At 41.3% G+C, this 11,544-nt stretch overlaps 1 protein-coding gene across 8 annotated transcripts in view; it reads right to left on the reverse strand.

Moving 5' to 3' along the window:
- Positions 1 to 11,303, reverse strand: part of LOC100556963 (galactosylgalactosylxylosylprotein 3-beta-glucuronosyltransferase 1) — a 69,412-nt gene extending 58,109 nt beyond the window's left edge. For 2 of the 8 annotated variants that reach the window (XM_062974749.1, XM_016992601.2), the window contains exon 1: positions 11,061 to 11,303. The gene's annotated coding sequence lies outside the window, so the exon portion shown is untranslated. Of the gene's footprint in view, positions 1 to 10,977 lie in introns of all 8 variants that reach the window. The other 6 variants (XM_062974748.1, XM_016992599.2, XM_062974747.1 and 3 more) reach the window with 4 other exon arrangements.
- Between the last annotated feature and the right edge of the window lie 241 nt (positions 11,304 to 11,544).

An 11,544-nucleotide genomic window follows, 5' to 3' on the forward strand; every position in this document is an offset into this window, starting at 1 on the left:
TCTGCATTTGTACCGGAGTCATTACTGCCTACCTTAGGTGCCATTTAGGTTTGCGCACACTACACGGACACTTAATTCCCTTCACAGCAGAGGGGGCTGCATTTTGTTCCAGTTGGGCTCTCCTCTTCCCCCCACGCCAACCATTTGAATCACACTTTCAGTCCAGCGACTGTTCAAAAAGTGGAAATGATTCATTAATGGATATTCCGCTTGTTGGTACTTTTGATTGGCTTTGGCATACAGCATGCTCTAATTCAATATCAATAGACTTTCAAAACACGCAATATCGAGTTTTAATTGCCGCAGGTTTCCCTCCCGCTACTCCCACTAGCCCTTTATTCAGTGCAGAGTTAAGTGCATTGAAAGTGATGCTAAGTGGCAGCTGCTGTGAACACAAGAAACGGATGGCAATCACAGTCGCTGCGGCTGCTGCTACACACACACAACCCTTTCCAGAGGGACCATAGCTTTCACTCAAAAAGCAGCATTTAAGTGGAGAGCATCAACTTTAATAGTGCAAAATGCTGTCTTTGAGCTGTAACAGTTATCTGAATGCTGGATCATGAATAAATTCCCTTTGCACTTACAGGGGGGTACAGTCTTCTGGCATAATGCATTTATGCTGACATAGCTTTAGTGTTAATCCTGTCTGACAGATACATTACACTAGAACATGGAGAAGTTACTTTCTTAGATTACTGCTTTCAGAATCCCATAGCTAGAATGGCTACTGAATAGGCTGGATGGGGCCTCTAGGAACTGTAGTCAAAAGAAGTAATTTTTCAAACTTTGAATTATGGCAAGAAGTGGCACAAGTGAAAGCACTTGTATTGGAGTATGTTCGGCTCTCTGTATGCACAGAACCTGCATCCACAGATTCAACCATACATGGCTTGAACTTATTTTAATCCAACAAGCAAAGCTTAACTTTGCCAGTTTATAAAAGGCACAGCACTTTTCATTTGCTTAACCAAACCCCAAGGCTGCATTGTAATTATCATAAACGTAACATAGATGCCTCCCCATCTTCTCTTTTCACTGCCCCAAATATATAGAAGATTAGAATCTTCATTACTTAAGGGAACAAAGTAGAATACCATGGGTATAACAAGCCTAAGAATGTGTTGTTGAAGGCTTTCATGGCTGGAATCACTGGGTTGTTGTGAGTTTTCCAGGCTGTATGACCATGTTCCAGAGGCATTCTTTCCTGATGTATCATCTACATCTATGGCAGGCATCCTCAGAAGTAGAGGATGCCTACCATATGTGGACGAAACGTCAGAAGAGAATGCTTCTGGAATACAGCCATACAGCTGGGAAAACTCACAACAACCCAACCCAAATCCTCATTTTTCATCAAACTAACCCATTTTTTTCTTACACTAATATAGAGTTTAGAATGCAATAACACTCAGTTTCTGCAAATCTCTGCAAGCTGCAAAACTGTTCTTATTTCAAAAAAATGTAATCAAATCTGTGTCAAAAGATCTCTTATAGATTAAAATGCATACTGAAATACACACAAAAATGCAAAGTGAAACATTATATAACCATTTTTCTTCTCCAAGTGCAGATTACATGGAAATGCATGTGTCCAGTAACAAAATGATCCATCTAGTTATCCTTATGCAAACAACAATACAGCATCATAGATGCCATCTATTAAGACACATCGCCATGCCACTCCATGCACATGTCTAAAAATGTGTGAGCCAATAAAGGGAAATGTACACAATTTGGAAATATTCTTTTTTGGACTACAGCTCCCAGAATCCTCCAGTGATCATATCTACATGTCATAATAGTTGGAGCTTCTAGGAGCTGTGATCCAAAAAGTTCATTTTTCAGAGTTCTGCTCTGGCAACATGGAATTTGAAGGAAGAGCATTTAGGTCACTATATATTAAGAGGCAAGAATAAAGACAAATGGATTTCACATTCTTTTCAGTTACTCTTTTTGAAGATTCCTTTTGCTGGGAGGTGGGGTGTGGAAATTTTTTAGAAAATAAATATTTTTTTGAAAACAAAAAATTAATGTTCTCTGTCAGTGCTGTCGATATTTGGTGTTTCTGGATCAACATTTCCAAATTCTGCTTCTATCACTCAGTTATGGTTATTCTCCAGGTTTTTTATTTGCTTCTTATTTCCTCTCTCTTCACACAGCTCCAGACAACTTACAGGTGGCTTTCAGAAGATTTAAGCGACCAATGCCAGGTCATTTTTTCACTTCAGTTATATTTTACACCATTCTGATTGGATGATTCTGAGAGTTATAGTTTGACAAGCAATATTTCAACCTCTTAATCCAACAGCTCAGAGTTGAGCTGATGAAATAACCATTATGATCAATGCCATGATATAGAAGATATTTGAAACAATAACATGAAAGAGATGGGATTGGTTCAGAAGATGTTGCCAACATACGTTATTTGTACAGCTAAATGACATTACAAAATGAAATACAGGGAAAACAAACTAAAGTAATAACACAGTTCAAAAATAGGCAGTCACTCTTTGTAAGGAATCTTACAAGAACATTCTTCAAATACTTGGCTTATGTCTAGTAACATACAGTAATATACTGAACATTTTTTTAAAATGGGAAGATGTGAGCAGGGCAAAAGGAAAGATAGTCTGTAGCAAACCAAGTACAGTCTTTACAAGGGTCAGGTCACCTAGATTTTCACAAGCCCTACATTGCCTACAGCCTGTCAACTTAGAGATATAGAAGGCTGCAATAAGAGAGGCATTTGGTGGAATCTTATTTTCTTGGGGTTGTAAGGAGATATCTTCATTGTGTGTCTGTTGTTGATCCTCATTGATGCATGCCTTCCATGCATGGCTCAAATGAGGGCATTGTCAGCAAACTTCGCCATGGGTAGCAAGACAAATGGCAGGCATTATGGCAGTGTGCATTGGTTCTTTGATTCCTGAAATAACTGCACTTGCTGTGCTTGTGACTTTTCTACAATTATGCTGGATTGTGACTATGTAATACCAGCACAGCAAGATCATAGGAACTGCCTGGCCAGCCCTTATGAAGCTCTAGGGTTTATAAGAACAGCTTCTTAAAGTTAAAAAAAGTTCTTAAAATTTTATTTACAATCCTTCAGACTCCTTTACTTCCCTGCCTACATAGTAAACAAAAAATGCTTGACATTCAACTTGAAACTGCAAGTAGTGCTCAGGTCTCCAACAAGAGCATCCGAATAAGGCAGATGTTCTGAAAACGTCCACACTTTGCCATTTAGGTATACTTTATAATTCAAGGTGAAGAGCCTCCACTGATCTGCAGTGACCTCTAAGATCCTTTGTAGATGCGGGAATGGTTGATGGCTCTCATCTCAGAGGGCTGAAGAATTCATTTGAATTGAAAAGTGCTATCCAAAGTGCTGAACCCTATCTGTAAAACAGGTTCATCACCTCACTGATATGGGAGTGACCAGATGTCATGCAGTAACCAGAAAAATTGACTTCATAATCTGCAAGGAACAAACCCTTTTTGCAAATCACAAAAAGTTTGCAAATCACAAAGGACATCCCAAAAACCATCCACCATTTGACTTTCTTTGGATATATAAGTGAAGCCACTCTAACCATTAAAATCAACTATAGTACTGAAAAATGTTTTTTCATTGTCTAATTTTAGTAACATATCTAGTTGGGTTTGAAGCCCTGGAAGGGCCCCCCAGTATAGCACCATAAAGTTGAGGCAACTGTTTGTGAAATGACACTTGTTTTACATTCTGTCTCAGGTGACTGAGCACATCTGACGTGAGCCAGTAGTTTAGGCATATTGTGCAAACAGTTGGGAACCAATAAAGGTTTATACAAACGTTCTTTATCATTTAAGCCCTGTTTCTCCCTTGCTGTGTTTTACCAATGATACTGACTTCTGTCACGTATTTTGGGAGTTTTCTGAAAACAACGTCAATAACCCATTGCCCTTCAATGTGCCTTGCCTTTGAGCCAATTCATACATCATATAGCAACAGTTATGGATTTGCCTGCCAAGAAAGTGCTTCCAACCTATAATACTTAGGCTTCCAGCATGAGACAGTGTGGTACCTTTCTTAAAGGCATGGTTTCAAAGGATATTTTCTGTGTCTCCATGTATTTCTGGCAGGTTTTTAAATTTGTTATTCCTTTGCCAGAGTGTACCAGAGGCTTGCCCTTCTGGTCACCTGAACCAAAATAACAGGTGCCCTTGGTGACCTTGTAGCCATATTTTGGGGGCATCCATTGAGAGATTGCCTCATGTTCACTAGTTTTCAGCTATTAATTCTCTCCTTGTCCCTGGCTCCCTACCTCAGCAATGTCTTCTTTCCCTTTGGTCTGACTTGCCATTCCTAGTTCTGTTGGTTCCAGCCAGCACTGCATTCCCATAGTATTTCCAGTTGCCTCTTTAACATCTCAGAGAAAACAGGCTAGCAACCCCAGCTTCCTCTATCCTGAATTTCAACTGCTTCATAAGATGTGCTTGGTTGGCATTTAATTTTTCAGGCAACACAACCTACAAAAGGCACTTGCCCTCTTGAATGGATTAATCTAGGTCCTCTTTTGATGGGATGCATGACTGAGAAGAAATGCTACATTGCTAAATTTGTTGTGGCTGAAATAGATCAGACGCAAACTATGCAATGAGGCACTCAATCCTGCACACTTCTCATACTTTGTGCACAGGGAAATCTCCCCCATCTGCTACCGAAGGAAAAAGGGTCTGAAATTCTCATTTGTGATCTTTCACTTGCTGTGTAAGATCCAAATGATCAAATATCTACATCTGGATCAAACAAGGTCTCTGCTTTGAAGAACCATGTGGGAGCAGGGAGATCTCCGGCACATATAGCTTGTTACGTATGACTGCAACCCTGAACTTGCATCTGCAGAAGTTCAGGCAGGTTTTCAAAACACAGAGGGACCATTCAAGATAATCTGGGGGTGGCAGGCCAATATTTATCCTCAGACGTTATATCTGGGCTGCATGCAGATCCAGGGTGCCTACATTCAGAGCATCCATTAAACCTTTTTCTTACTGCTACACTAAACCTGTATTGAGCTTAAACACTGTACATTTTCAGTGCCATTGCCTGATGTGCACAGAGATTAAATTGAGCTAAACCATGGAAATATGGAAATCTAAAGCAAACCTTTAACAAACATGCACCACTAGGCTTATTTACCATTATCCTGCTGCAGACCCAGTGAATATTTCTGTAAAGATGTGTTGTTGAAGGTTTTCATGGCCAGAATCACTGGGTTGGTGCAAGATTTCTGGGCTGTATGGCCATGTTTCAGAAGCATTCTCTCCAGACGTTTCACCCTTTCTCCCACCCTGGGCTTTCCACAGGTATATAAAACCCATTTGCCAAGTTTCCAACAGTCTTCACTATCTCTGAGGATGCCTGCCATAGATGTGGGTGAAACATCAGGAGAGAATGCTTCTGGAACATGGTCATACAGCCCAAAAACTCATAGCAGCCCATTTCTGTAAAGGCTCCCTTCCATCTCTCCTCTCTCTCCACACATATTGCTCTTCCATGTATTTGGGTGCACCTACAGTGTAATCTATGCTAGGTCCTAGAGTTTGATTCCAGGCCCCTCCCATGGATATCAACACCTGTGAATACTCATAGCATGTTATATACAATGGCTTTGTAAAATAACATTCCATATGTAAAACCACAAACAACTCAGTGTGCCAGAGGGAACCCAAGTATCTGTGAATTGGCAGGTAGCAACAACAGGATGTTCTTACACATCAGTGTAGTGCTTGGTGAATGGCAAAATATATATTTGCTTTTTTCTGAATATTTTAAAGCCTTGGTTGGTTGAATCTCTAGATGTAGCGACTGTGGGTATTGAAGGCCAACTATGTAGTGTTGAGGGTTAGAATCTTTGGTTAACTATTCAGAATCCTTTACAAGTGCTTTGGGTATTCTCTTTACAAATAATCAATTCTGTATTTTCCAATCAGAAATTTACTGAGTTTGTACAATTTGTTTATGGCCATGGCTTAAAGAGTTTGAATGTGTTTCAAACTGTTATGTTATTTAACATGTTTTGTCATGAATTCTCTTTTACTTATTTAACATTTCAAAGATTTTATTTTATTACATGCCTCCCTGGGCTCTTTGGATATAGGGTGGGATATACATGTTTAAATAAATAAGAGGTGGCAACTTGGTAAAGATGGGGAAGGAGGACAGAATTTATTTATTTCTAATTCTGCTGCGGTCCTGTTAAAAACCATCCCACAGAAGTGGCTGTTTTCACTAAAAGGAAATCCCACCTTCATTGAAACTAAAATGCTAATGAGGGAATCTCTCCTGCCAATATAAAAAGCAACTTCTGGAAAGCTATTTTTGTCAAAGACTGCAGCAGAACAAGAATAGATTAAAATCCTTCTCCACACCAACTCAATAAGTCACCTCAAAATGATCAACCTTCTCCTTGCAAGGAAACCGCTATTTACATTCAGATCCCCTAGGTATTAAATAATACAGACTTACAAAATGGGAGGTGTGTGTGTGTGTGGGGGGGTGTTGGGGGGTGTCATAAAAACTTTTAAAAATGTATTCTTGTTTTATAGGAGTTTGCCATTCTAAATCCAAAAATGATATTAGATTTGCTCCATCATGTGCAGGGTTTTTAAAAATCTTGATTTGATATTTTTATTTTGGAATATGTGACTACATATTCTTTGAGGAGTAAACTGTTAGAAAGAAGTTAAAGTTTTCTAACAGATGTTCAAAACACTTTAATTTGCTGATAGAAAAATCTGCACTCAAACAAAACTGAGCAACAACTGAATGGATAAAATATTGCATTTGTGAAAGAATTGTACAGGGCATAACATTTTAGTTGCATTTTTTGAGTTTGGCAACCCCAAAACACATTAAAATGAGCGACAGTAATGAAAAACATTTTTATTACAGAACTGTCTAATTTTGGTATGATGTCTGGTTGGGTTTGAATCACTGGAAAGGTTCCCCACTTTAGCACCAAAATTTGAAGCAACTGTTTGTTAATTAACACTTGTTCTACATTCTGTCTCAGGGGACTGGGAATATCTGTGCACTAGCCAGGAGTCTCCTACATAGTATAGGCATGTTATGCAAACAGTTGAAAACCAATAAAAGTTTATACAAATGTTCTTTATCATTTAAGACCTGTTTCTCCCTTGCTGTGTTTTACCAATGATACTGACTTCTGTCACGTACTTTGGGACTTTTCTGAAAACAACTTCATTTACTTGTTAACCTGTAATAAGCCTTGCCAATTCACACATCATATAGCAACAGTTATGAGTTTGCATGCCAAGCACAGATCTCACAATCCTCTGATAATACTGACATTTCCAAACCTTTGTCTGGCACCATCATTTTCAATGTTTAGGTCATCTTTACAGGCATCACATATAAAAACACCCACAGAACTGATGAATTCTAACTATCTTAGACTGAGTAACCCTTTCCTTAGCAGTTGGTGATGCTTGGTTTTTCATTCCCTGCTCTGGAGAAGTGAAATACACCCCTTCTATATATCCCTGTCTGGCAAGGGAACTTGATAGAATAAGAGTGGTAAGTGGTATGTGTAGAAAGTGCTTCCAGCCTATAATACTTAGGCTTCCAGCATGAGACAGTCTGGCACCCTTCTGAAAGGCATGGTTTCAAAGGACATTTTCTGTGTCTCTGTATTTTTGGCAGGTTTTTTAAATGTGTTATCCCTTTGCCAGAGTGTGCTGGAAACTTTCCCTTCAAGTCATCTGAACCAAATTAACAGGTGCCCTTGGTGACCTCGTAGCCATATTTTGGGGGTTCCCATTGAAAGAAATTATCCCATGTCCACTAATTTTCAGCTATTAATTCTCTCCTTGTCCTCAGCTCCCTATCTCAGCTCTGTCTCTTTCCCTTTGGTCTGACTTGCCATTCCTAGTTCTGTTGGTTTCAGCCAGCACAGCTTTCCCATAGTATTTCCAGGTGCCTCTTTAACAGCTCAGAGAAAACAGGCTAGCAACTCCCAACTTCCTCTGAGCTGAATTTCAACAACCACATAAGATGTGCTTGGTTGGCATTTGATTTTTCAGGCAACACAACCTGCAAAAGGCACTTGCCCTCTTGAATAGATTAATCCAGGTCCTCTTTTGATGGGATGCATGATTGAGAGGAAATATTACATTGCTAAATCTGTTTTGGTTGAAATAGATCAGACACATACTATGCAATGAGGCACTCAACCCTGCACACTTCTCACACTTTGTGCAAAAGAAATATCCCCTATCTGCTACCGAAGGAAAAAGGATCTGAAACTGTCATTTGTGATCTTGCTGTGCAAGATCCCAATGTTCAGATATCCACATCTGGATCTAACATGGTCTCTGCTTTGAAGAACCATATGAGAGCAGAGAGATCTCCAGCAGATATGGCTTCTTACGTATGCCTGCAACCCTGAACTTGCATCTGCAGAACTTCAGGCAGGTTTTCAAAACACAGAGGGACCATTCAAGATAATCTTGGGGGTGGCAGGCCAATATTTATCCCCAGACATTATATCTGGGCTGCATGCAGATCCAGGGTAGCTACATTCAGAGCATCAATTAAACCTTTTTTCTTGCTGCTACTTTAAACACTGTATATTTTCAGTGCCATTGCCTGATTTGCACAGAGATTAAACTGAGCTGCAGGTCTGCAGGGACTTTGCTCTGGAATCTGTCTTCAGTGCCACGGTTCAGCCCCAGGAACATGCAGATGCCTTGAGACACGTCTTGAGCACTTCTCCCTCGCTAACGTGCAACTACAACTGGATCCTGAGTTCTCCCATTGATCCGATCAGATAATGTCTTTGAGATCAGAAAACGAAAATGTCAAGTGAGACTGTCTCTATCCCTCTCATTTTGGAAATTAAAACCCATTTGCTGTTGCTGATAGCACCCCCTCCCCACCTTATCTCACAGTTCTGATTTCAGTGGTGTAGAATAGCAGGAGAAGTGAAGCTATTATTGCCTTCATCAAATTCATCTCCAAACAAAACTGAGAGAAATATGCTGCCTAATTTTTAAAAAAACACAAACATGATAAGGGCAAAGGGAATCAAGATTTTTTTTCTGTGCTTGGCGACACATTCAAAGTGCCCCCTCTCATGTACTTTCTCAGAATTTCATGTAATTGTATTTTGTCAAGTTGTCATAATGAGACTTTTTTGTTCATGTGCATTTTGGAACCCTCTTTTTTTAATACTGTGACATCTCTCCCCACCCCCCTTGTAATTTCTTTTGGTTAATCAACACAAAAGAGGAATTATTGATGTGAGTCCTCCTTTCTCTTTATCAACGCATTGCTTTTCATCCTTAAGCAAGGAGGCTGCCCAGTTCATATGCCTCTTGCGTCTTTTTATTCTTCCCCCTTTGTGTTGCAGACAGGTGACATTTTGTATTTGAAAAAAAAAGATGGTTAAACAATGGATCATTAGATAATATTCTGTCACTGGAGTGCTATGCAGACAACAAAAGGATTACACATTCCACCGCTGCCGAGACACTTCCACAGCTCAGGGTTTGCACAATCTTGCTGAGGAAGGGAGAAAACTCCTACCCAGCTGGAGGAGGGATGTTTGGTTTAGGAAGAAGCGAAGAACATGAGAGGAAGAAGAGGAGAGTATTCCGTTCCAACAGTTCCAAACCATACAAGGGGAAAACTCTGCAACCTAATCCCCAAAGCCTAAGACATCTACACTGTAGAATTAATGCAGTTCAGTACCACTTTAACTGCCATGGCTTAACGCTATAGAATACTGTAGTTGTACTTTGGTGAAACACCACCACTCTTTGGTGTAGTACTGTGCAATATATGTCTTGATATGATGCCTCATGAACTTGAATTTATACCATAAATGCTTTGTTTAACCTGCTTTTCCCCCCTATTAGGCTTATATTATTGATGTACTCTGATAGTTGTTTATGTGATTTTAATGTGATGTAAGCCGCTTTGGGTCCCATGAGGGAGAAAAATAAATAATATTTTTGTTTTTGTTGTTGTTGTTATTTGGCAGAGAAGCACCATCACTCTTTGGCAGAGAAGGCTTGAGGCCTCGTAAAAAGACAAGTGGTATCAAGCTGCATTATTTCTATAATGTAGATGCACCCATCAAATGAATGAAATTGCAGGTATTATTCCTAACCCTGGCTAAAGAAAGAAAGAAAAAGAGTCTGGGTTGGGTGAGTGAAAGGGGTCCTTATGGTGTTCGAAAGAAAGAAAGAAAGAAAGAAAGAAAGAAAGAAAGAAAGAAAGAAAGAAAGAAAGAAAGAAAGAAAGAGAGAGAGAAAGAAAGAAAGAAAACAAACGAGTCTGGGTTGGGTGGTCCTTATGGTGATAGAATCATAAAGTTGGAAAAGACTCACTCCAAGGGCCACCCAGTCTAAGAGTGATGAAAAATATGTATGCAGTCTGCACATACTCTTGTCACACTATGCGAAACTGAGCCCTGGTCTCCAGAGTCAAGCAACTACACCACACTAGCTGTCATATTGCAATGATATCCCGTCTCTTCTTTAAGGCAGGGGGAAAAAGGGGCACGATACAAGTGTATGACTTCTTCCGATGCCTGAAATGCTGGGAAGACTGCATGACAGAACCTGGAAGAGTTCACCGAATCCTAGAATTGGAAGAGACCCCCGAGGGCCATTCAGTCCAACCCCATTCCGACAGACAGAAGCCCCAAGTTAAAACCCTCCAATGCCAGGCAGGGAGATGCGATCACCCTCCATCTCACTATCTGGCACCTCGGCAAGTTTTGAAGTGGAACCTCTTTCTTTCCCTGCAGTTTGAACCCACTGCTCCGTGTTTGGAAAACAAGCTCGATTTTCTTTCCCTTGATGAGAAAGAAAAAATCGAAATCTTCCAGGATTCTTTCTAGCAAGGGAAGAGAAAGAGGCAGAGCCCAAGGTCGCCTACTTCTTCGCCAGAGAAACGGGTCTCACCTCCATCCATCCATCCATCCATCCATCCACCGGCGGCTGGGGAAGAGCGGGGGCTTGGCGGCGATGCCCAGGGGCTGCCTCACCTGCGGAGCATCCACGCCGGGCGGGGAAAGTCCACCGAGGCAGCCGAAAGGAGAAGGAGGAGGAGGAGGAGAAGGAGCGGCGTGGGCTTTCTTTCGGCCGGCTGCGGGACGCGCTCCGGCTGGGCTCGGGCTGCAGGAGCCTCCTTAAAGGAGCCGCGCCGCCTCTCCCGCGGCTGGCCAAGGGGGCTGGCGAGGGGCTGGCGGGTGCCTGGGTTTAAGGCCACCCCGCCGGAGGAGAGGCCCAGGCGATGCCGGCCGAGGAGGCAGCATCCTGCCGCGCCACCTTAAGAGGGGAAGAGGCGGGAGGAAAGGGGGGGGGGGAAGAGCGAGGAGACGCTTTCTGGTGCAGGATGCGGGCAAGCAAGGATGCCCCCTCCCTCCTTTCACAGACTCTTGCAATCCTAGAGTTGGATGAGATCACAAGGGCCAAACAGCCCAACCATGAAACTAAGAAAATGAACAAAATCTGGCTACCAGTATTTTA

The sequence above is a fragment of the Anolis carolinensis genome, chromosome 3 (genome assembly GCF_035594765.1).
Source record: "Anolis carolinensis isolate JA03-04 chromosome 3, rAnoCar3.1.pri, whole genome shotgun sequence".
Taxonomy (NCBI): Eukaryota; Metazoa; Chordata; class Lepidosauria; order Squamata; family Dactyloidae; genus Anolis; species Anolis carolinensis.